General features: G+C 41.3%; 1 long non-coding RNA gene across 4 annotated transcripts in view; it reads right to left on the minus strand.

Moving 5' to 3' along the window:
* The window catches only part of LOC106991526 (uncharacterized), a 156,105-nt gene that overhangs the window by 115,575 nt on the left and 13,263 nt on the right, over window positions 1–27,267 (minus strand). Inside the window, exon 2 of one of the 4 annotated variants that reach the window (XR_009595940.1) lies at window positions 10,207–10,312. The exons of 2 other annotated variants lie outside the window; for them this stretch is intronic. This is a non-coding gene — a long non-coding RNA (uncharacterized LOC106991526). Of the gene's footprint in view, window positions 1–380; window positions 10,313–27,267 lie in introns of those variants that run through there. One more of the 4 variants, XR_009595941.1, reaches the window with a different exon arrangement.

Genomic DNA, 27,267 nt, shown 5'->3' on the forward strand with positions numbered 1-27,267 from the left:
GCCCTCAGCATGATCAAAACGCTGACATTTTAGGCTGAAAGGCAAGAGAGAAAACTTGTTTTCAGCAACGTTGAAAATTCTAGCTTGTCTACATGTTTGGTTTGTAAGTTTGGGGGACTTAATCAAGCATCTTTCTTGTTTCCCCTCATCCCCTCACTCAGGATGACAAAAGCAGAAATCATGACCTTCGATTTCACATTCATCTGTTTGACTCAAAGAGAAGACAGATGTTCCTTTCTCTGTTTTCATTTTTAAATCTCACAGCCCATCTTAATTGGTCATTCTAGCAAAACCAACACTAGATCTGAAGTCAGGAGAATTCACTTCTACTTCTTTTTCCTACTCAAAGTCATCATGAGAGGCAGAATAAAATCAAGTCCTTTTTTTTTTTAATCCAATTTATTTTATCTAGGAGTTAATGAGTTCACCTGGGTTTAAGGAGATTTGTAATGGATATTCAAATCCTTGCTATTATTATTTTTATTATAATGTTGGATTATTAATACCAAGCTAAAAATGTCACTGGATATGCAAAATGAAGTGAGAAGTACCATTTGGCTTTTAAGAAGTACATTATAGAAACAGTCCATTAGGGAAATAATCTCAGGTTATAGCCAGCTCTCAAAAGGCCTGGGAAATAAGGTTTTAAAATCAAGGCACTTGCAGCCCATTATGACAACTGAATTGGTAAAACATACTAAAATTGCAGCATAATAAGTGCTCCTCAGAGAATACTGACAAATTGTATTAATAGTGTATTTCCCAAAAAGTGAAAAAAATCAGAGTCGGTTGAGGCTGAAATGACCACTGTCCAACGACATTAACGAGGATGGATGCAGCATCTGCAAACGTTGCAAAAAATAGGCTGGAGGGGATGCTCAGTCCTAGAGTGAGGGTTACCCAATGGCCATGCACTGACCTTCCAAACAAGTGGCAAACGTGCCGAGTCATCACCCAGGGCTCTGCTCACAGCCTCAGGAGCATGAGAGCAGGCCCTCTCCTGTCTGCAAGAAGGCAGGCTCCAGGTGTCTGCAGGGGTCAGTGAGATGTGGGTCAAGGGCAAGAAGAAACTAGAAATCCTCACCTGGAAGCCTGGAGACAAAGTAGGCCTAGGACAGACACAGCCAGGCAGGCAGGGAGAGCCGAGGTGAACACTTGTGCACAGGGAAGGCTGCGGTCGTGCTACCTCTGGGATATACAGTGCTCCCGCTCAGACAGACACAGTGCTCCTGCTCAGACAGACACAGTGCTCCCGCTCAAGCAGAGACAGTGCTCCCGCTCAAGCAGAGGCAGTGCTCCCACTCAGACAGATGCTGACAGCTGAGGATCACAGCTCTGTCAGCCCACAGAAGTGGGAGATGTGGGTGTGGGTGAGTACCAGAGGGATGGAAAAGGAAAATAAAGTGAAGTGAGCATGACTATCTGCATTCACAAGCATGTTTCCTCTGGCTCGGACATGAAGTCCTCTGAGCACATGCATGTGTATGAAATCCAACTATACAGAATCCCGAATGCACTTCCTTCATTTTTACCTTCATTTTTTCATTGAGTCACACAGTTTCAAATTCAAATATAGAAAGAAAAAGAATTAAGAAATTTCTCTTTTGGAAAGGTTTTGGGATTGAATTTCAGACACAAAATGACTTCAGAGTCACATTTCAACTTCTGTTTGTTTGTTTTTGCTAGAAGTCAACATTCCCTCAGTGAATCACCAGCTACCACTAAGAACCATGCAAAGACTGGGCTTCAAACAAAGGTCATTAATTCCCAAGTCCTGAAGGTTGGGAGGGCTCTAAAACACCCACAAGAGAGTTCTAAACTGTTTTGAGCAAGCGAGACATCCCTGGCCCAGGATGCAAATTTTCTGGAATATTCTTAACAAGTCTGAAGATTCAGGCAAAAGATGTCATAAGACTTAGAAATTTAGCCTTTGGCAAATCTATCACTCCATTAATTCAATTAATTGTAGCTGGCATTTGTATTATCCACTGAATTGCTGGGTTTTTTGGATGATTGTTTTGATTGTTCAAATAAAAGTAAAAAAATAAGTACTCTGTGGCTTTTATTTGCTCAGAGTAAAGTTCAAAATTGCTCATCAGACTGTTCATATCAAAATAGAATTTTAAACCCAATTGTTTCCTTCCCCATGGCTTATGACAGTGGAAAGCTTGGGCAAATACTCTCATGAATTAACCTGTGGAACTTTGCTCTCATCAGTGTGCAAGATGACAAATAGGTGGTTCCTTTAGTGATATAATCACCTTTTTCTTCTCTGTGTTCAATGAAACCCCCAAAAGAAAAAATCATTATTAAGGATTCTTTTAGGGAATAATAATAGAGTGGAAGTGACAAATAGATTCAAAGGATTAGATCTGAGAGTCTGCCTGAAGAACTATGGACGGAGGTTTGTGACATTGGACAGGAGGCAGAAATCAAGACCATCCCCAAGAAAAAGAAATGCAAAAAGGCAAAATGGCTATCTGAGGATGCCTTACAAACAGCTGTGAAAAGAAGAGAAGTGAAAGGCAAAGGAGAAAAGGAAAGATATACCCATTTGAATCTGGAGTTCCAAAGAATAGCAAGGAGAGATAAGAAAGGCTTCTTCAGTGATCAATGCAAAGAAATAGAGGAAAACAATAGAATGGGAAAGACTAGAGATCTCTTCAAGAAAATCAGAGATACCAAGGGAATATTTTATGCAAAGATGGGCACAATAAAGGACAAAAATGGCATGGACCTAAGAGAAGCAGAAGATATTAAGAAGGGGTGGCAAGTATACATAGAAGAACTATACAAAAAAGATCTTCACGACCCAGATAATCACTATGGTGTGATCACTCACCTAGAGCCACACATCCTGGAATGTGAAGTCACATGGGCCTTAGGAAGCATCACTGCAAACAAAACTAGTGGAGGTGATGGAATTCCAGTTGAGCTATTTCAAATCCTGGAAGATGATGCTGTGAAAGTGCTGTACTCAATATGCCAGCAAATTTGGAAAACTCAGCAGTGGCCACAGGACTGGAAAAGGTCAGTTTTCATTCCAATCCCAAAGAAAGGCAATGCCAAAGAATGTTTAGACTACCACACAATTGCACTCATCTCACAGGCTAGCAAAGTAATGCTCAAAATTCTCCAAGCCAGGCTTCACTTGTACATGAACCAGATGTGCAAGCTGAATTTAGAAAAGGCAGATGAACCAGAGATCAAATTGCCAACAACCGTTGGATCATCGAATAAGGGAGAGAGTTCCATAAAAATGTTTACTTCTGCTTTATTGACTATGCCAAAGCCTTTGACTGTGTGGATCACAACAAACTGTGCTTAAAGAGAGACTGAGAAATATCACTTCCAATTTTTTTTTCCTTTTAGTGGCATTTCCCTAAGCAGTATGACCAACCTAGATAGCATATTAAAAAGCAGAGACGTTGCTTTGCCAACAAAGGTCCATCCAGTCAAAGCTATGGTTTTTCCAGTGGTCATGCATGGATGTGAGAGTTGGACTATAAAGAAAGCTGAGCACCAAAGAATTGATGCTTTTGAACTGCGGTGTTGGAGAAGACTCTTGAAAGTCCCTTGGACTGCAAGGCGATCAAATCAGTCCATCCTAAAGAAAATTAGTCTTCAATAGTCATTGGAAGGACTGATGTTGAAGCTGAAACTCTAACAGTTTGGCCACCTGATGCAAAGAACTGACTCTTTGGAAAAGCCCCTGATGCTGGGAAAGATCTAAGGCAGGAGAAAGGGACGACAGAGGATGAGATGATTGAACAGCATCATCAACTCGACGGACATAAGTTTGTGTAAGCTCTGGAGTTGGTGATTGACAGGGAAGCCTGGTGTGCTGCAGTCCATGGGTTGCAAAGAGTCAGGCACGACTGAGTGACTGAACTGAACTGAACTTGAGCTCAGGGGACAGAATACCACTGGACATCCTGGCTTCCATCCCTGACCTACCATTTATTTCAGTCCTGTGATTGGAGGTTGATATAACTTCCCTGTATCTGGTTGCATCATCAATGAAGTGGGGAAAGTAAAACAACATTCCCTTGCTTGGCTATTGGGAGAAGTCAGCTGAGTACCAGATGCATAAGCACAGTGTCTGGCACATAGGAGCCCTAGATTCATGTTAAGTGGTTTTATCCTTTTGCTTTAGATCAATCAGTTATGTCTTTTAATCATGAAAAGAGTTTTCTATTAATGCATTTACTTAGGACCTTTTAGAACATAGGTCATTGTAGGCTTGTGGCCGCCATAACAATTGACTGTTCCATCAACCTCAGAATGAGTTTTCTTGGGGTATAAATTCAGTTAATTTGCCTGCAGGCCTCTGTGCAAAGAAGAAAAGCATTTGCTCTGGAATAAGGCAACTCTGGCATCAACTCTCCATCTACTGCCAACCAGAGAGGCAATATTCCACAGATCAGAGAATTTCTCAATTTCTTTCTCATCCTGGGTCCACAGGATCCTTGGGTCCAAGTAACTGAGGATAGGATAGAATTTGCTCATAAGGTTATTGTATGGATGAATTTTGAAACTGTCACCCCCAGAACATAAAGAGCTCTCAACAAATGTCAATTGATAATTTTTTATTATTAAATATTTCTCTCTACTCAAGACCTTGACCAAAAGATACATTTTCTGTGATGCTTCCTCCAAAAACCTACATTGATTCCTTGAGTGTTTACTTCTGAAATGACTCTGTGTTTTGATGCATTTAGAATATCATTCAGTTGCAAGTTACAGAGAGTGCAATTAATAGAGGCATTTACGATTGAGGCTATATTTAACTCGCATAAAAATAAGTACCGAGGAGGAGAGTTCACAGCTAATGAAGCTTCACAGTTAATATCTTCAAGGATCAGCTTCCTCCTCTCATTTCTGACCCCTCCTCCCTGCCCTCTAGGGTTATTCTCATGGTTCTAGGATGCCTGAAGCTGACATGGCAAAAGTTTTTAAAGCAATTATCTAAATAATCAATCCAACAGCCTGAGCAATGTTTTGCCCTGTGTTGTGGAGGAGGAGACTGTGGCCAAAACCACTGAGTTGATTAAGTCTTTGCTTCTCCTACCTGTGCTTTGCGGAGATGCAGCTGACAGCATCGGTCAGGTGGGGCTCAGACAAGTCACACAGCCACCAACTTGTGATGTGGCCTTTTCACTCAGATGTCATAATTTAAAGTAAAAGTGGCAGAGCAGTTTTTTAAAATATATTTGCAAAGTATAGATACTGATAACATCACAGATTATACATTCCTGAACATGAGTGTTGATTAAGCAAATGTCCCCCAAATATCGTCTGAACTAAAACTGATTTTTACACGTAAATAGAAAAGGTAACTCATGATTCCGTGACGTACATCTAGCATGTTAAATTAAGCAGAGGGTCATTTTAGGTTAGAAGAGTGAATGAAAAATCCTTTGGGATTATTTTTTGACACACAGTCTTGCTGTACAAAGAATTAAAAAGTAATAATCCCTTGGAGCTTCAGTTCTTGTGGCTTGACTTTCTGATCAAGTCCAAGGTATCATCATTAATTGAAAATCCTGCACCACTTAAATCGAGTGGTCCGGAGTAAAGAGTTTAGCATATTTCACCCAGAGCGAAAAAGGGAACACAAAGTAGAAAGGAGTCATTTCTGGTTCAAGGAATTTTCCCCATTTTCTACAAAACAGAGATTGAATAATTATAAAGAGAATAGCATGAAGGCACTCTGATCTAGTATCAGATAATTTAATGGATTGTAATATGATTGATAAAATGGCCTTCGTTCAAAGACAATTAAGCCAGCTTTTAGTAGACTCTGGTGTCCTGGGCCCCATTCTATGTCCACATGCAGACTAAAAGGCAGGGCTGAGGTAACCCTCTCTGTCTAGATCATTCCAGGAGAAAAAGAAACTGCACATTAATATCACCAAATAGAAAGAAATTTTGTGCACAATTATCCCCATGTTTCTTTGCCAATTCTGAAACCAAAGTAAAAACAAACTATTGCAACATATCAGGTCCAATTTAGCTCATCATCTCTCAGACTAGTTAATCAATCAGCAAATATTACACTTTATAGTGTGAGAAATGTACTTGGCTAGTACCCAAGGGGTGCAAATCATGATACGGCCTGTTACTGGAGTCTTGAGCTTGGAGCTTCTAATCCAGGTGGAAGGCAGGAACGCTGTAGAAGGCCCAGAGCACTGCCCAGCAGAGGGCAGGTGGGGAGAGCAGGGCTGGCCCCTTGGAGGGAGAGGCCCTCCGTGTGCAGGTGGGCAAATGGGCTTTGTCCCTGTCGGCTCGTCTGGCTTAGCTGAGTCCTACAGTCCAGGTGGCATAAACAATAGGACTTTGTCTCTCAGGGTTTTGGAGGCTGGAGGCCTGGCCGAGTGCCGGTGAGCCGTCTCTTCTGGCTTGCAGATAGCTGCCTCCTCACTGTGTCCTCATTCACAGACAGGAGAGAGACAGAGGGAGGGAGACAGACAGACAGAATGGGAGGTGGGAAACGAAGTTCTCTGCTCTCTTACCCTGAGGACTCTAACCCTATCACGAGAAAATCTCTCTGGTCACCTCATTTAAACTTCACCACCTGCATAGAGGTCATTGTTCAGTCACTCAGTCATGGCCGACTCTTTGCAACCCCATGAATGGCAGCATGCCAGGCTTCCCTGTCTATCACCAACTCCCAGAGCTTGCTCAAACTCATGTCCATCCAATCGGTGATGCCATCCAACCATCTCATCCTCTGTCCCCTTCTCCTCCTGCCTTCAATCTTTCTCAGCATCAGGGTCTTTTCCAATGAGTCAGCCCTTTGCATGAGGTGGCCAACAGATTGGAATTTCACCTTCAGCATCAGTCCTTCCAATGACTATTCAGGGCTGATTTCCTTTAGGATGGACTGGTTTGATCTTCTTGCTGTCCAAGGGACTCCCTACCCCCAAACACAGGCATCTCGGTGTCTGGGCTCCAGGAAGATGCTCTCAGTCAAGAGAATCCCGAGGAGGACCCACCTGGACCAGCACCTCATATCACCTGAGCCCCAACCCAGCTTCTCGGCTCAGTGACCACACGAGGAGGCACCAACCTGTTCCTGGGCTCAGCTTTGATGGTCTCTTCTAAATAATTTATCTATTTGTGCTCCGATGAGCTCTTATAGGAAGGCAGATCAAAACAGAGTTGTCCAGTTTGTGAAACAGATGAGGGGAGGGGAAATGAGGAAGCTTAGCGTCTACCTGGTGCACTAACTGTCCTGGGGATCAACGCACTGCCTCGGCAGAGTCTCAGATTCCAGATAGGGAGTAAGAGCGCCATGATTTGTCAACAAGGAAGGAAGACATGCAAAGTGACAATTCTCTTCTGGGCCCTGAAGTATATTTGAAATTACTCCCCCTACACACGCCCAAAACGCACACACCATCCTGTTAATATTTAGACCGAAGTTCACCCGAAGAAGTCATTGCAAAGCATAGAAAACACCTTTAAAAAAGAAAGTAGAGTCCCATGGATTTCCAGAGACTTAAAAATTCCAATGGCCTTTTATCAAGAAACCAGAGTGAAGATCACTAAGACAAGCTCTTGCCCTGAATGCCCATGTTGACCTCCTGCAACCTGACCTCTGCCATGGGAAGGTATGTGGAGTCCCGCTGCCAGGGGTGGTGGCAGGCCTTGTGATGACCCAACGGTACCCTGTTGGGAAGTGGTTGGCTGATGTTCTGGAATGTCATCTGTGGCTATTCAATGAATTCTTTCCTCCGGGCAAACAAGCTGGCTCTAGAAGTACTCTACACGTGGCCATTTATTCCCATTAGCAACCCCAAACAAGCCAGTGGCCTTTCCCAAACGGCAGGGAAGCCTAGGTTATTTTTAAATGCACTCAGTTTAATGTTTCATAATTCGTGATTTCCCAACGACAAAAAGAATTAATGGCACAGCTGTTAGAGTTACAAGAGAATTCAGAAGAAGGAACGCCAAGTAGGGAGAGAGGCAACAGAGAGCAAGTGACATGTTATTACAATATAAATGAGTGAAAATAATGAAATCCTAGTTAGACGAGCCTGTTTCCACTGCTGCAAAGTCCACATGGCATTAACAGACACACACTAGTACATACAGAACAGGTAAACAACAAGGACCTCCTGTATAGGGCAGAGAACTGGATTCGGTATCTCGTAACAGGCTGTAATGGAAAAGAATGGGGACAAGTAGCCGATGACTAGATAGACAGATGTATAACTGAATCAATCTGCAGTGCACCTGAAACATTGCAAATCAATTATACTTTAATTTATACTTTATTAGTTTATACTTAAAAAAAAAAAAGTCCTCGTAAAATTTAACCTAAGAAATGAGCTACGACTTTGGGTGATATTCAGAGGATTGTGTTGATCTAATGTTTTTCTCCCAACAAGGTTCTCGGATGTTAAAAAATAAATATACTCCAAACAGGCTTGGAGGAATGTGTTTGTAAAGGCAGCCTGATTGTAAAACAGATAAAAGAGCTAAAGACAGCCAGTCAAGGAGAAGGAGTGCTTTCCCAAGATGTCAGTGGCCTCTGAGTCAGTTCAAGTCCACCCACCTTGGCTAGAAATCCCCCAGCCCCGTGAATCTAGACTGTCCATCAATATGGAGGGGGTACCCCACACTTCCCACACAGATGTCCCCCAGATGTCCAGAGTAACAGCTGTAATGTCACCAGCAAACATGTCTGGTGGAAAATAAAAAGGAAAGTTGATGTTGATTCTACATTTCAGTTGATGGGAAAATTTCCATCGTCTTTACTCCTGATTCCGCCACAGGAATTCTTTCTTATGAGTAGCATCTGAAATCAGCAATGGTTAAGGATAAAAATCGGAGAAGGCAACAGCACCCCACTCCAGTACTCTTGCCTGGAAAATCCCATGGATGGAAGAGCCTGGTGGGCTGCAGTCCATGGGATCTCGAAGAGTTGGACACAACTGAGCGACTTCACTTTCACTTTTCAATTTCATGCATTGAAGAAGGAAATTGCAATCCACTCCAGTGTTCTTGCCTGGAGAATCCCAGGAACGGGGGAGCCTGGCGGGCTGCCATCTATGGGGTCTCACAGAGTCAGACACGACTGAAGCGACTTAGCAGTAGCAAGGATAAAAATGGACCTGACTTTTGACATTATTTCATAAAGAAATTTGCTTTTTCATTGTCCTCGTTGCTGACAAGACAGTGTTACAGGTCAGTTTTGCTTTGAAAAAACTCGCCACATATTACCTGAAGGAATCATGACTTACCTGGGGGATTGTTGTTTCTTGGACAATCCCTTTCATCTGTAAATGAGGAAATGAGTCAGCTTTACTAAGTGCTACCTCATCACTAGCACTCTGCCATTCATCAGGGATGGGAATGCATTTTGTTACTCACAGAAGCCTGGATCACCAAGCGTACAGGTCACTGTGGAAATCTGCTCTTCAAACAATGACAGGTTCTGTTGTCAGAGATCTTAACAGTCCCTCTGATTGGAACAGTGCCTGGCTGGTCACAAGACAGCATGACTCATTACCGCTCCGCAACTTTAGCTGTACACAAGGCTAAAAGAATAAACCACCTCCCTGATGTCACCTCTTTTCTATGTATCTTTAACATAGTTTAGATAGAGGTTGTTGAGTAAGACGCAAAGCTTTCAGATGAGAATGCATCTGAAATACTTAGGGAGAGAAAACACCAGACATGGCCCAGGAATTCTGGGTGTGTGGTCTTTGCTGATACACAGCCGTCCACAAGGTTTCAAGACCTATAAACTAGTCACCTGGTTGGTCAAAGTTTAACTCAATTGAAATATTTCAGGCTTAAGTAACCATTCAAGAATGTCGAGTTTCCAGTACAGACTGAGGTACTTTCTCATTTCCAGTCACTGGGTACCTACAAACTTCATATATAGAGACTTCCTAAATGTGCTTCAATGTCAAGGAATGTGCGAACAGTGGTTGTATGTGAATGGTGAGGATGATCAGTAACTTCTTGTCTTCTATTCTTTCCCATTTCTTTAAAGAGCAGGAATTTCTTTCATGGTGACAAAAATTAGACAGAAAAAAAAAAAAAAAAGCTTCACGTTTCCTCAGAGGTGGCTCCTTGAGACAAAAAACACAAAAGCTAAAACAAACAAAAGAAGTAAATTGACGACTACCTCATGTCTTTTATTACAATGTCAGCAAAACTGCAATGACCAAAAATGAGATCACTGTTTACCTCATTACACTAGCGGTCCCTGAAGAGCAAGAGTGAGAGGGGTCCTACATCCATTCGCTGTTGTAATGCTGGCAGCAACCTCTTCGAAGAAGCTGGATCACTCATTCTGGTAAAAGTCAGCCAAGAAGAATGTGTACAAGTCACTGGACAGCCAAGATGAAGGAAGTATTTTTAATTAAGCTGATGACACCACTACTTCCTCAGGGTGGCTTTATTTAGAAAATGAGAGAACAGCAGAGAAAGGGGTGTTGCATTAGGATGGGTTTGGTATCACGTGGAAAAGTTATGTTTCTTTCACACTTAGCCAAGCATTGTTTAACTTCCCTTTTTTCTTCTTTTTTCCAGCATTGCCTGTTTGTGTCTTAAGAAAATATAGAAGCTTTGTCAGATGCTCACAAGGAAGTCCAGAATTGTAATAAGATAGCACTGCCCACTATCAGAGGACATCCTGAGCCATCTCTGAGGTTCTTCCTCTGTATCTCGAGGGTGAGTGTCCCGAGCTCCTGATGTCTGTGACCACGTCTGTTCTCCCTGCCATGTGCCTCACAGCTTCCTGAGCTAATGGTTATTTATCCTCAGCTTTCAGCTGCCATCCTTACGTCCACGGAGTAGAATGGATGGTTTTAACCTTGAGTAATTACCAGAAAAGAAACCTTTGCAACCAAAGACTGGCATCAAGAGAGGCCAGGACCGTTCATATTGACTGCATAAAAAACAATAGAAGGGCCCCAAAACAATAATTAAATGTATATTGACAAATATGTCCGTTGTTTCCTGTGTATTCTCTCCTTCCACAGAGATTCCAAGAGTTAAAGATGACCAGATAAAAGTGTTTTTCAATAAAGACAAAATTTAGATTACTCTGAAGCCTAGAAAAGTGGTGCCAAAAGCCTAAACCTTATCTTAAACTTGTAAAAATTGAAGTTTTAAGGGGTCAAAATGACAAATATAAAGTCGCCTTTTTTAACATCTTGTTTAAAATGTGTCTATTATTTAAGACTAACATAACAAGGTATTTCCCATAATTTAATGACTAAGTTTTATTTTATACAAGCTGCAAAGGCCTCTTAAGATACATTCCTCTCCTCTGGGTGCTCATTAGTTGGTAACTTCATTTCCTGAAGCCCCCTTACATCCTATTAATGGTTCATCCTGAACTTGCTCCTCCAAAGCCAACTGTGTACACAGAGTATTTTATCTTCTGTAAAACAGAGGATAAACTCACTCAAACTACAGTGGCTGTGACTATCCCCTCTTCCAAGTGTGTTAATGTTTTGAAAAGAACATACCAATGAAAAATAAAAGAGCATCATGAACAGAAGTAGGCGGCTCCTTCCACAGCCCCAGAAATTTAAACACAGACTTAGCCAGTTTCTTCTGTTCTGTGAATACACACACACACACACACACACACACACACACACACACACACACACCCCTAATTAACAATTGAACAAATGAGTTTTTTCAGGTTAGTAATTTTACATAGATATGAAATTCTTACACAGTTAGAAAATTTTAATTACATGTATTGAGCATTCAGTAGCTTTCCCCCACCAAATGGAGCAAACTCACTGAAAATCACTGAAAACATAAAACTCCTAGTGGCCACACTGACCAGTAAAACCGGCCGGTTAAGATAAGGTGCTGGTAGGAATTATCATCATTAGCAAGAGCACTTTTCTGCCTTTATTGCCCAGCAGTAAAACTATCCACCCTCCTTGTTTTATCACAAACTTCAATCCCCTCCTCCCTGACCACTCCCATCAGAGTCTTTTATTTCATAAGTGCTAATAGTTTTAATAAAAATTTAATAAAAGCATATAACTACAAGCCATTTCAAGTCTTGTTCAATTTTTTTGTATTGAATAAATCGAAGTGTATGCTCAGTCACTTCAGTCATGTCCAGCTCTTTGCAGCCCTGTGGACTGTAGCCCACCAGGCTCCTCTGTCCATGGGATTCTCCAGGCAAGAATACTGGAGTGAGTCACCGTGCCCTCCTCCAGGGGATCTTCCTGACCCAGGGATCAAACCTGGGTCTTCCACATTGCAAGCAGATTCTTTACCCACTGAGCCACCTGGGAAGACCACCGAGTAAATAAAAGCAGGATATTGAATGAAGATTTGCAGATATTTATATATATGTGTGGATCACAATAAACTGTGGAAAATTCTGAAAGAGATGGGAATACAGACCACCTGACCTGCCTCTTGAGAAACCTATATGCAGGTCAGGAAGCAACAGTTAGAACTGGACATGGAATGACAGACTGGTTCCAAATAGGAAAAGGAGGACATCAAGGCTGTATATTGTCACCCTGCTTATTTAGCTTCTATGCAGAATACATCATGAGAAATGTTGGGCTGGAAGAAGCACAAGCTGGAATCAAGACTGCCGGGAGAAATATCAATAACCTCAGATATGCAGATGACACCACCCTTATGGCGGAAAATGAAGAGGAACTAAAGAGCCTCTTGATGAAAGTGAAAGAGGAGAGCGAAAAAGTTGGCTTGAAGCTCAACATTCAGAAAATGAAGATCATGGCATCTGGTCCCATCGCTTCATGGGAAATAGATGGGGAAAGAGTGGAAATAGTGTCAGACTTTATTTTGGGGGGGGTCCAAAATCACTGCAGATGGTGAATGCAGCTATGAAATTAAAAGACGCTTACTCCTTGGAAGGGAAGTTATGACCAACCTAGATAGCAAATTCAAAAGCAGAGACATTACTTTGCCAACAAAGGTCCATCTAGTCAAGGCTGTGGTTTTTCCAGTAGTCATGTATGGATGTGAGAGTTGGACTGTGAAGAAAGCTGAGCACCGAAGAATTGATGCTTTTGAACTGTAATGTTGGAGAAGACTCTTGAGAGTCCCTTGGACTGCAAGGAGATGCAACCAGTCCATTCTAAAGGAGATCAGTCCTCGATGTTCTTTGGAAAGAATGATGCTAAAGCTGAAAGTCCAGTACTTTGGCCACCTCATGTGAAGAGTTGACTCATTGGGAAAGACTCTGATGTTGGGAGGGATTGGGGGCAGGAGGAGAAAGGGACAACAGAGGATGAGATGGCTGGATGACATCACCGACTTAATAGACATGAGTTTGAGTAAACTCCAGGAGTTGGTGATGGACAAGGAGGCCTGGCATGCTGCGATACACAACTGAGCGACTGAAATGAACTGAACTGATACATGTACTTCCAGTTGACACTTGGGTTCCATAGTCTCAAAGCATTTGTCATGTGCTATATATATGAATAAGTGAGAAATTTTAGAAAGGAAAAAGAAAGGAAAGAAGGAAGAAATTCACTCCCCACCCAAACAAGTAAGAGAGAGAGGTTAACCACTACAGGGAATGCCAGATAACAAATTTCAATAAAGTAAACAACCAGTGTATTTCAGAGAAGGTCCTGATATGATTTAGTTCATTTTTACTCATCAGGGAATAGTTTGAACATGTCAATTTGAAGTGAAATTATTTAGAATGTCCATGACAACTTTTCTAGATTCAGGCTGCCTTATATTTTTATAGTTATTATTTCATTTAGTATGGAAGAAAGAAGAGAAATGTGTGTGTGTGTATGATTGTAAAACTATATATATATAAACTATATGTATAATGTAAAACTATTTATAATTTTACATTTTTATACTCACGCAGAGAGAGACAGAGAGGCAAAGAGGACAGAGTCTGGGCTGTAGGGTTATTTCTTCTCTTGATTTAAAGATAATATTATCAGTATCTTTATTTCAAGAAAGACCATTCTCTCATGTTACAACACCCATTAAATATTGTGTAATTATTTGAGACGTCGGATGATTATTGATCTCCTTCCAAACATCCTAACCTCAAGAGCAAACCCAGCTGCAGAGGCAATGATCCAATTTCAGAGTCTCCTATACGGCTGAATCTTCTCTAGTTATTTCTAGACTGAATCACCACCGTTGACCCCAGGCAAAACGGTGAGTTTTCAATTTTGAGTGTCCATTGATGTTTTCAAAGGCAGGTTAGCAGAGAGAAAAATAGGCTTAATGATCATATACAAAGTTTGAGGTATTTTCTCAAATATAGTTCTATTTCAGGAATTAGAAGTTCCTACTAATTTCCAATGAGCCATAGCACCTGATAATGTAACATTTTGTAAAGCAGAAATCACAGTAATTGGTTATTTGGCATATCTAAGATAACCCCCAGCCCCAGCAAATTGACACCTACAGCTAGCACAGTAGCAGACTGGGGTTATTCTAGTGAGTGTTTTGTTTACCCAGATATGTCCCAAGAAATGAAAGAGAAAGAAGAAAAAGCAACTAGAATGAAGTAACTCTCAAGGGATTGATTGCACACAAAAAGTGTGTCAAAATTTCTGAGTAAAACAGTTACTACACTATTCTAAGCTTTATAAATCTGCCTAATGTACTGAATAATTCCACTTTAAAAAAAAACACCATCAAAGAAGCAATAAAAGAACAGATATTTTTCAAATGATATTCCAACATCGCTGGAGGTCATGTCATATGGCTTCAAGCCAGTGACCATTTTGGATGAAAATATTCAGACAATTCTGTATCCACAGTCATTCTGAGGAGATGATATTTGCAAACAAAATTTTAAATGCAAGTTCTATAGTACCTTTAACAAAATCATGTAGGGAACTTGTAAAAAAGCAGATACCTGGGTCTTTTCCCCAAATTTAGTCAAGTTTATCTCTATGCACACTCAAAACTCCCCTGGTGATTGGTAGTGTGAGAACCTAAGGAGTTTCTGGAGTAAGTCATAACAGTTCTAAGTTCATATACTTCCCTTTTGAGACAAAAGTGTGTGTGTGTGTGTGTGTGTGTGTGTGTACTTATTCTCTAAAAATGTTATGTATGCATATGCCAAAAGTGAATAATTTTAATCTTAATCTTTGTGGATTTTTAAATAACACAGTATTACTGTGCTTAGTTGCTCAGTGATGTCAAAGGCTTTGAAACCCCATGAACTGTTGCCCACCAGGCTCCTCTGTCCATGGAATTCTCCAGACAAGAATACTAGAGTGGTTGCTATGCCCTCCTCCAGGGGATCTTCCCAACCCAGGGATTGAAGCCAGGTCTCTTACATTGCAGGCAGATTCTTTACCGTCTGAGCGACCAGGGAAACCCACACATTATGACAATTTAACTTAAATAATACAATGTCGTGATTCAGAGAAGGAAATGGCAATCCACTCCAGTATTCTTGCCTAGAGAATTCCGTGGACAAAGGAGCCTGGTGAGCTGCTGTCCATGGGGTCGCACAAAGTCAGACATGACTGAAGCGACTTAGCATGCCTGCATGCATTGGAGAAAGAAATGGCAACCCACTCCAATATTCTTGCCTGGAGAATCCCAGGGATGGAGGAGCCTGGGTGGGCTGCCGTCTATGGGGTAGCACAGAGTCGGACACAACTGCAGCGACTTAACAGCAGCAGCAGCATGTCATGACTGGGGCTTCCCTGGTGGCTCAGAGGTAAGGAATCTGCCTTCAGTGCAGGAGTTGCTGAAAACGCACATTTGAACTCTGGGTCAGGAAGATCCCCTGGAGAAGGAATTGGCTATCCACTCCAATATTCTTGCCTGTAAAATCCCATGGACAGAGGAGCCTGGAGGGCTACAGTCCACAGGTTCCCAAAGAGTCAGACAGGACTAAAGCAACTTAGCACATACACACTTATGTCATGATTACTGTGCACACACACAAAGATAGATAGATATAGAGATTTGATATAAATATAGATAATGATAATTTTCAGATTACAAGCTTTCTGGAGGGGGATGTCACTTCTGTCTTACCACCTGTTCCCAACAACTAGCAAAATGCCTGGCACTTGGCCGGGAATCGTTGAGCATCTTGAAGTGAATAATAATGTACAAAGAATGCTGTTATATATTCCAGCCGGTCCCACAGGGAGATTGCATTGCCCTGGAACCAGCACAGAGCAACACCCAGGAAGCCCACCCTCCCACACCCTCCTTCATGGACTCTCTGGGTGACTGGCCATGTGCTCTAGCTCCTTGATGGCCAGAGCACCATGGACTGTCCCAGGGGTCATCCAGCCAGGGTCACCATTTCACTGAGGGTTCCTTTTAGGTGTCTGATAAGAGCCTGATAAGAGCTCAATGGACCTCAGGTCTTCATTTGTTTTTGAACCAGATCAGATTGCCACGGGGTCAGTCCCCTGGACTTGGGCCTGACCCGCCAGGACAGTGACCACTCGGCCAGTTCCTCTCTGCAGGGAGCCAAGTTCCAGACTGTGCCTGTATGACTCAGAGCAGAGGAGACTCAGCCATGGATAACTAAGTGTCCTCCCCAAGATCTACAGTTAAAGACACAGAACCTACACTGTGATCCTGGCTAGAACGTGTTTCCAGCACAACAGTACACTTAAGTTTATTTTTCAAAAATCAGCAGTACTTCTCACCATAACCAGCAGCTAGTGGGCCCTCTCAGTGAACGATTGTGTGGTATCACCCCTCCACTCCAGGTCCCCTGAGCGTCACAGACAGAACCAGTGCCTTCAGAGTCTCCCTGGTGGAATTCACGGCCCAAACACCACGGCCCAAACATCCATGTCCAACTCTTTGCAACCCCATGGACTGTAGCCTGACAGGTTCCTCTGTCCATGGGATTCTCCAGGCAAGAATACTGGAGTGGGTCGTCATTCCCTTCTCCAGTGGATCTTTCCAACCCAGGGGTTGAGCCCAGGTCTCCTGCATTGCAGAGAGATTCTTCACTATCTGAAACAACAGGGAATATATATATATATATATATATATATATATATATATATATATATATAAAGTTTTCTTCATCAGTCATCTGTTGATGGACACTAAGGTTAAGTTTCCATGCCTTGGCTATTGTAAATAATGTTACAATAAACACGAGGATGCAGATACCTTTTCAAGTAATGTTTTCATTTTCCTTGTGTAAATACCAAGCAGTAAAATTGATGGGTTATGTGGTAGTTCTATTTTTAATTTTTTGAGAAACCTCCATGCTACTTCCACGGTGGCTGCATTAATTTTCATCTCCACTAACTGTTTATAAGGGTTCCCTTTTCTCCACATCCTTGCCAACATGTCTTATTCGTTGTCTTTTTGCTGATAACTGTTCTGACAGGTGTGAGTTGATAACCTCTAGGTTTTGATTCTCAGACACTCATCTTTTTTTTTTTTTTGTCAGAAGCAGACCCAGAAGTAACCTAATCTACAATTATTTTTCCTCTTTCTCCATTCAAATACTCAAATACATCTTTTTAAGCATATGGTCTAGTCGGTCCCTTAATTTTCGTATGAAAACATCAATTTTGTCTGACATTTTGATTCACATAAAAACAAAGAGTTTTTATTTGCAAAAGAGAATTTGGGCTTACTGATTATTGCCAGATCAAATCATTGTAATTCTGTTGGCTGATATTAAAAACACTGGGAATTCCAGAAGGATATGGAGTCATTTTAATCCTCTAGAGATTATAAATCATACTCTGGTTGGAGCGTATCAGAAAGCTATACACTAGAGAAATATCATTTAAACCTGCCCTTTCTTTACTAAATTACCCTTGATATTATTTGTTGCCTATATTGATGCATGAAAAATAACATGCAGTTCACTGACAGGTAAATGGAAAATAAAATGTGGTATATTAATACACCAAAATATCATTTGCACAGCAGTGCAAATAAGTACACTACAAAACACTCAGCAGCATGGATAATTATCAAAAACATGATGTTGAACAGATAAAGCAAGGAGCAGAAGAACACAAATACACCAATTCCATTTAGATTCAGAAACTCTCAAAAGTAAATAATATGTTGTTTATGGATGAGTGTGAAAGAAGAGTATAAATCAAACCAGGAAAGCAATAAGTACAAAATTTTAGCAAGTTTAATAGTATGCTGTCAGAGAAGGGTTAGAAGGTCTCAGAATTATTGGTAATGTCATTTAATGTATAGAGAGGTTCTTTATTAGTATCTTCTTGCCTTTCATATTTCATGTCTGTCAGTCAGTCAGTCAGTTCAGTCGCTCAGTCGTGTCCGACTCTTTGCAACCCCATGAATTGCAGCACACCAGGCCTCCCTGTCCATCACCAACTCCCGGAGTTCACTCAAACTCATGTCCATTGAGTCAGTGATGCCATCCAGCCATCTCATCCTCTGTTGTCCCCTTCTCTTCCTGCCCCCAATCCCTCCCAACATCAGAGTCTTTTCCAATGAGTCAACTCTTCACATGAGGTGGCCAAAGTACTGGACTTCCAGCTTTAGCATCATTCCTTCCAAAGAACATCGAGGACTGATCTCCTTTAGAATGGACTGGTTGGACCTTCTTGCAGTCCAAGGGACTCTCATGAGTCTTCTCCAATACCACAGTTCAAAAACATCAACTCTTTGGCATTCAGCTTTCTTCACAGTCCACAGCTTTCTCTCACATCCATATGTGACTACTGGAAAAACCATAGCCTTGACTAGATGGACCTTTGTTGGCAAAGTAATGTCTCTACTTTTGAATATGCTATCCAGGTTGGTCACAAATTTTCTTCCAAGGAGTAAACGTCTTTTAATTTCATGGCTGCAATCACCATCACCGTGATGTCTGTAGGAACATGTATAAAACTTGTGTATATGTAATGTTTTATAACAAACGAGAGTACCAAGGTGGCCCCCCAAAATCTGCCCCTGTATGGACACATGGCGGTGTGCTGTGTACTCAGTCACTCAGTCGTGTCTGACTCTTGTGACTCCATGGACTGTAGCCCACCAGGCTCCTCTGTCCCTGGGATTTTCCAGGCATGAATACTGGAGTAGATTGCCATTTCCTACTCCAGGAGATCTTCCTAACCCAGGGATCAAACCTGCATCTCTTGCGTCTCCTGCATTGGCAGGCAGATTCTTTACCACTGAGCCACCCAGGAAGCTATAGGGGTGTGGTGGGGACCCCGCTTTCAGGAGGCCTGTTGGAAATTCTCCTCACAGCTCTTAGAACCAGGAAAAGTTTGTGATTTGACTGAGCAACTGGTTTGTTTTAAACTTTTGAACTCTTGTAATGAAGCTAATTGCTTCTTTGTTCTAATCAAAGGGAAGTTCAGAATCCAATTTACAGTCCATCATGATGAGCTGAGCAGGGTCAGGCTCCGAGCGTGTGATGCTGACCTAACTTCCCTGGGCCGTCTGCCTTCTCCTTCACTGTCTCAGCAACCCCCATGAATCTGACACTCTGGGACCTCCTGTCTTCTGGAAAACAACCTCAGTGGTCTCCTCTTCCCCACTGTTCTTCCCCTCCCTCTCCTCATACCCTTCTTCTTCAAGGTCGAATTATCTCAGGCTCTTTAGAAGCTCTGGGATAGTTGTCAGATAGGCTGGGGGAGGGGCACCAGCAGATTCTGCTGTTGAAGGTAGGTGTGGCCTTGGCTGAGCTTAACTCAGATGAGATTCAGTTCAGTTCATTTCAGCAAATGAGATTAGCAATAGCTTTCAGAGTCTCTGACTCCCACTCACCTGCTTGGTTGCTTGCATGTCCATTTCTGCTGCTTTTCTCTAAAGTGCAAGTCTAGTTATGCCATTTCTTTGTTTATAACCTTGCAGAGTCCCCACCCCCACCCCTACCCCCATCCCATCTCCTCCAAGGTGTCAGCCTGGCCTGGACACCTTTCTTCCTGCTGGCCTCGGGGTTGAAGACTGCCAGTAAAGCACAGATCCAACCACGTGGATGCTGCCCCACCGCCCTGACCGCCCAGACAGCTCCCAGGTCTCCCCTGGAGGCTCCATCCGGGGCATCCTCACCCCAGAGGAAGATGTGACTCTCAGCCCTGTCCACCCCCAGGCCCGCTAAGTGTCCCTTTTCTAGCCTCGTCACCAGGTAGTGTTAACACTTAGTTTCCATTTCAACTCCCCTGGATGAATCTTACTCTGTTTTTATCTCAAATAGGCAGGCCATTTTAAGCACACACATCCACACTGAAGGAAGAAATGCAGTACAATATCCAGATCGGCAGCATTTTAATTTTCAGTCCATTAGGGTAGATACTGCCAAAATTGCATTAATGCCGTTTAAGCACCCTGAGTTACTAGAAGCCCACTGTCCTCTTATTACACTAATGTCACCATTACTTCCCATCTAATGGGTATCAGCTGGCCTCTCACTCCTCTGAGCGACCTCACAAGTCACTGTGGGCATTTGTGATGCATCGTATTCAGAAGGAGTGATTTTCAATACAGGGTAAGAGACAAGACTGGCTCTGCTAAAGGAGGACAGAAGGATCGATCATTCTAGAAGAGAAATCATCCCAGAGTTGGGCCCTGAGATCCATTTGCCCAGCCTGAGCAGAGAGGGTAGGTGACTTGGGACTCCTGAAGTGACCTGTGCATTAGATGCCCACAGAAAATTCCTGCCGAGCTGCAGAGGTGGAAGAAATGTCAAGAAACTGCTATTGAACAAATAAGGGTGCTTGAAGCCACTCACACATGTTAGAAAGATACCATCAGCCACAAAATCTTTCACCATTAAAAACAGAGCAGATACGTTACATAAGATTTGTTTTTTAAGCGATATGATCAGAATTAAATTTTAAGCCATCCTGGATAATTTTGACAAAGTGAGTTTTCTTATTATCACTATTATTATTATTGTTAGGGAGATGTACAGCCAATACAAATACAAATGCATACCAGGCGCTGTTCAAATTGTTTTAAACATATTCACTCACTTTATCCTTGCAAGAACCCTCTGAGATAGGTACCACATCCTGGATAAATACACTGAGACGCAGAGAGATTAAGCACAGACTGCTGAGACAAGACTCAGAAACAAACTTCTGGGCTTAAGAGTCTGTCCCTTTTCTATGGAAGGTTGGCTCTCAAGAAAGAAGGGAGTAGAAATAGTTGGATTGGCAGCTTCCTCCTATATTTAGTTCCAGGTGGCTAAAGCGAGATTGATGACCTGTCAGTCATCTGGTGAATCTGGTCTGATTTGCTCTGATTTGTGCATATGTGTCTACACAGGCCTTATTTTGTTGGGGAAGGAAAAAAATACCAAATTATTTACACCGAACATTAAAAAATGTAAAATACCAAGTGACTTAAAGCAGCCTTTTAATATTGTTAGAACTGAACTAAAATTTCTGCATAATTTGGAAAAATTATCTTAGCTATGGACAGCCAGCCAGATTCTGTTCCAGGGATAGATAAACCTCCATAAGCATATATGTAGGAAAACATTTGAACCAGGGTTTAATTTCCATGGAAGCGTAAAGAATGTGGAATGGCTACATCGTGAAGGCCTTGACTTGGTCTTGGTAACACTGAGGAGTTCACAGAGAAGGGCATTCTACAATCTATAAACTGTTATTTCAGTTGTAATTAATAAACCTACTGCTTCCAACTGTGAGTATAGGATAATTTGACAATCTGAGTGGCGCCAATTTTCAATTTTGTATATCTGTATCAAATCCATAGAATTTAGAAATATTATTTTTCAAGAAGTTGAGATTGAAAACATTCCTACATAGACACAATGACATAACAAAAACAATAAACATATAAGACAATTTCAGTGCTAATCTATTCCTAGATATGAATGCTTTAAAATCAAATATAACTATGGGTACATATAGATCAGTATAAATACAGGTGACTTAAAATACAGGTATGAGTTTTCTTTTAGTTTCTTGTTAGTCTTTTTTCTGCCATTTTAAAAAATTTTTTTTATTGAAGTGTAGTTGATGTACAGTATTATATGTTAAAGGTGTGCGATATAGTGATACACAGTTTTTAAAGGGCATACTCCATTTGCAGTTATTATAAAATACTGTTTAGATTCCCTGTACTACACAATTAATGTGTATGTTGTATGTGTGTTAACTTGTAGCTAATTTTATGTATAATGGTTTGCATGCCTTAATCCCCTGCACTTATATTGACATGACTTTTCTAGAGGGTATTGGGTATAGTAGAAAAAACAAAAGCCAAGCTATAGTCCATGTAAATGCATAAGAAAAAGTTAATGCCATATTATAACCTGCATCCATTGATGAGCTTGTTGCTGAGGTAGATTTAAAAGACTGTAAGTCACACACTCTTTAAGAACCTAGTGGGATTGCCAAATATGCTAAACTCATTAAGATGCTCAAGAAGTATCAGTAACTTCTACATCAGTAATTTGCCCCAGGGGCTGCCCAGCCGCTTCATGTTTTAACCAGCTTCACAGTGCTTTTAAAAGTTATGAAGCTGTAACAGTAAAACTGAGCCAGACTGCAGTAGTTCCGGCAGGCAAATCCTGGGAAGACAGCAGTGAGCCTCTGAGTGCATCTTCTGCTAACAGCTCACCTCTGCTCTATGTCTCCAGCTCCTCTGCCAAGGGCAGCTATTTGCAAAATCAGCACAGCCAAGGGTCCACAAACCAGCCTGCCTTTGACAAGCAGTTGACTGAGAAGTGACTAGCTTCATTGGGGTGAAAAATTATGATTTTTAACTGACCAATCTCCAAAAAAATTGACTTGAAAAATCAGAAAGTAGTTTGGTTTTAAAAAAAGAAAAGAAAAAAACCCACAAAGACCTACCATATAGCACAGGGAACTCTGCTCAATATTCTATAATAACCTAAATAGGAAAAGAATTTGAAAAACAACAGATATATGTATATGTATAAGTGAATCACTCCGTTGTACACCTGAAACTAACATGACTTTGTAAATCAACTGTAGTCCAATATAAAATTTAAAAAACTTTTTAAATTCCATATATCGTATGTACTGGAGCAAGGATGAGGGAATTTTTTGCTTAAACTTGATTCTCCTCAGACTTTAAAGGATTACAATTGAGTCAAAGGTATTTTCAAATCTCTCAGAGAAATTAACATGAAAAATGACCTAATATTACACAATAGGTGAGTGTATTTATAGGGCTATTAACATTTATCAATGGAGTTAATAAATGTAGGCATTTATTAAGAGATTTAATGAATAACTGAAAATGTCTTAATTATTAATTTGAACAAATTTTCAAATTCAGTTTTACAAATGTATCACATATTAGAATAAACAACAAAGATTCAATTCTCATGTATGCATTTTCACACAATAAGATTTTATTAAGTAGATAAAACATTCACAAAAGGAAAATCCATAGGAGGAGGAGTAATGTCCATATCATGGGCAATTTTCAACCAAAAGTCATATATTTTTAAGACAGGTTTGGCTCATTAAAGTTTCTCTTTTTTTTTTTCATTGAAGTTTCATTCATTGGAATTAAAATGAAAAACAAAAAACAGTGCATTTAATTCTAAGTAGTGTGATTAATTCAACCAACTACGTACAGAATTAAGGCAATTTTTACTGTTTTGTCCACATAATGCTGAAAACTTTTGACTAAATATACCAATTATTTTGTCATTCTATGCCTCAGTCAGGTCTTCTTAAACTTTCGATCTTCATTTTCTTCAAAGACCATCCTCTCTGTTTCTCTTTAATAGCTCAAATTTAATCTCATAGCGGGAAGGTTGTTTAAAGATCCGTATGGAAAAGCACTGTGTGTGACAAACACTTTGATGAAAGAAAGATGAATAAACCTAATCACTTCCCTCCAAGAGAGTGCAATCTAGTTTACAGAAATCAATGGCTCCAACCTATAATAGATTTGATGATTATCCCACTGGGGATCTCACTTTTTTGTTAATCTGTACCTTGAATCCTAAACAAATATTTTTGGACTTGATCAAGGTCCAAAGGTATGACTCTAGAAAATTGTCTTTATAGTAGCGAGAAGACTGAAGAGCCTGTAGCCGAACCAGCACGGTCCTTGGTGTGCAGATACAATGGGAACAAGCTTGGTCCTTCCCCATGGGGCTGAGAGTATAATGGGGGAACAGAACCAGCATCAAAACCTTCTCCGCCTCAAACCAAAGAGCTAGAGCCCAGCTTTCTGCTCAGCGGGCGCACATTTCACACAGAGGGGTCCGGAGTGGCAGAGGAGACGTAAGTAGAATTCAAAATCGTGTGCCTTCAGCCATTCTCAAAACCTTTCTCCTCTGTGTTCCCACAGCATGAAGTCCACCTGCCAACCTCAAGTGTTCCTGGTTCACTTCAACAGCTCTCTGAAAACTATCCTCCATCACCAAAGCGGGGGGCTCCATCCAACCCAGGTCCTCTCCCACCAGGCTAAAGTGGAAGCACGTCCTCTGAGACAGTCAACTCTGGACTGAAGATGCTTTAGCACTCAGCTCCTCCCATCAAAGATGATCCACTGATACAAGGACATTCGAAACAGAAGCAGCTAACAGTAAGCACCTATGCATCACATGGATTGTCCCCTTTTGTTTTCACAGTAGCCCTGGCAGGGAGCTGTCCCTACCCTCCTCATTTTAAGTTGGAAACCAGAGTTTGGATGGATTAAATCTTGAACCCTCGATTGAGCCACTACTACCAGCTGAAATACCACTTCCCCCTGGACAGCCTGTCTGCAGACCTCAGGATCTGGGCATTACTCTCAATTAGACACTGCAGTTAAACCCTGGAAAGGTATGGGACACATGGTAGTGTTTCAGAAAGTTCCCCTGATAGCATCCTCTTTCATACAAGGGGTGGCCTGGTATGCTTTGGAACTAATCTGAGCCAGAGTTGGGATATCTGAGCACCCCCACCAGCCCCATCTTGGGTCGTGCCCTGGGGAGGCTGCACTCACCCCAGAGAAGGCAGGTGTCTGCCCTGCAGGACAGAGATCCCCCCAAGAGCCTTTCCATAGTCAGCTCTCCAGGACCATCCTATCTGTTGGCACAGGGTGTGAATATCTCCCTGACTGTCCTGCTCACCTCTGCTCTTCCATTTATAAGCCTTTATTCTTCTGCCTCTGTAAAGATTCTCATTCTCTTCCTCAGAACCAGCCAGCCACTGTCTTCAGAAAAAAAAAAAAAAAATATATATATATATATATATATTTCCATTGATTTCAAATGATGCTTTATACTTTGATAAGCAGCTTAAAAAAAAAACAAAACCCATAAACCAGACTCCAGGCTCTACAATAGCATCTGGTGTCTAGAGAAGAAAAATCCCAGCAGAAGGAAATTTCTACTTTAGTGATGGGTGATAGCTATGACCTTAAGCTGCATTCTCATCCATGTGGCCACCGGTAAAATAATTTCCATCTCTTTCGTTGCATGAGATGTGAATATTTAATCAGGTGAAAGCACTGAACAAGAAGGCACAACACTTGGGTTGTTGTCTTCCTCCTGAAGACTCTAACCACAGAATGCTAAAGTCTAAGCATCCCATCCTTCATTCATGAAATGAGAGTTAAATACATCAGCATCCTTACAGAGTGATGGTGTGGGAAATGACAAGTTTATGTGAAAGTTAAGAAAATGTAAGCACGATCACCACGTTGTTATAAATAAAGCTTCTTCCTTCCCTTATTTCTGAGGAAATTGGCTATAGCATCATTTTACTTTAATTAAAAATTTGTTCCCCAGACTTATGGTTGCCAAGAAGGGGCAGGGTTGGGGAAGGGATGCAGAGGGAGGTGGGCTTAGCAGATGCAAACTGTTATACACAGAATGGATAAACAACAAGGTCTTGTTCTATTGCACAGAGAACGATATTCGATATCCCAGGATAATCCAGGATGGAAAACAACATGCATGTATAGGTATAATTGAAACATTTTGCTGTTACAGCAGACATGGTGGGAATTAACAGAAATGAACACAACAGTGTAAATCAACTATACTTCAGCAAAAGAAAAACATCAAGAAAGAGAAAAAGAAAAAACACGTTTTTAGGTACCCATTGCTCAGGCAGTTGCTAGCAAGTCCACAGTAAATGTTGCTGAACAGAGCAAAGTGTCAGGGTCCTGTGACCTGCAAGACTTTTCAGACACACACAAGAACACTGAGGCTGCTCCAATCAGTTTCTCCCAAAGCACAGGTTCAATTCAGGTGCAATTGGCAATAAGGGCAAACAGGGGTTTTAATTTTATCATCATCTGAACTCTTTCTGCAGGTACATAAATTCACGACAGTACATTAGGACCCAATAAGAGAAAATTGCACTTCCTGATGTGGAGGGGTGCAGACCTCAGTCACAAGACTGATAGGATGCTGGTGTCCCTCTTCATGAATTCAAAGAAATCACTCTTGTAGCCAAAGTACTTCTCCATATAGAAGCCATACACCAAAGGCATTTCATAATGCAAAGCTCAATACCATTCAGAAAAGGTTGAGGCTTCATAGAAAAATAAGGAATTCGCTCCTTCTACTTCCCAAGTCTGATACCTTAACCACAGCCTCTGTTTTCCATGTGTCATGTTACAGCTAAATCATGTTGGTGTGGACATAACGGAAGTGTAATTGAATTAACTTCCCAAAAGAAACCTGATCTCAAGCAGAATAATCACTTTTGCAGTACAATATAGAGCTTATCTTTCCAAATAAATGGGGAAAAATAAAGCTGTACATTTTTTCCATTAATGTTGCTTTGCCCCACTGCACCCCACCCCCCACCAACTCACACACACACCATCATCTCCTGTCACCAAAGCCCAGGAATAGCATTGAAATCGGCTCAAATTCCAGGTACATAACACTATAAATAGCCTATCTTCAAACCCTTGTTTAGAATGCAAATAAAACCTCTATGGATACAATTTTAAATAGAATTGCTTATACATTTTGTGTGCATCTTATGGAAAAAGCTTTCCTTTTATGGGGAAAGTTATTTCTGTTGCACACGTTTTGAACACACCTCAGTCTTTTAGAAAACAGATTAAAATCTAGTCTTTCCACTGAAAACATTGATGACCTGATTTGCACATTTGCCATCTTCATGTTTGACTCACAAACTGCCATCAGTGTCTTTTCGCCATCAGAATCTTCTGTGCTCCAGCCACAGGACAGAATTTCTAACTAACGTGCTGTTTACTTTCCAAATGTGTTGGGACCTGTGTGCTGGAATCCTCTGTTAGTTGGCTTAGATGTTTATTTGAATCAATGAAAGAAAACCAAATAATTGGCATATTAGCGTTTTTCAAAACAGCTGAAATTAAAATCCAGATCTG

The sequence above is a fragment of the Ovis aries genome, chromosome 13 (genome assembly GCF_016772045.2).
Source record: "Ovis aries strain OAR_USU_Benz2616 breed Rambouillet chromosome 13, ARS-UI_Ramb_v3.0, whole genome shotgun sequence".
In the NCBI taxonomy this organism is placed as follows: Eukaryota; Metazoa; Chordata; class Mammalia; order Artiodactyla; family Bovidae; genus Ovis; species Ovis aries.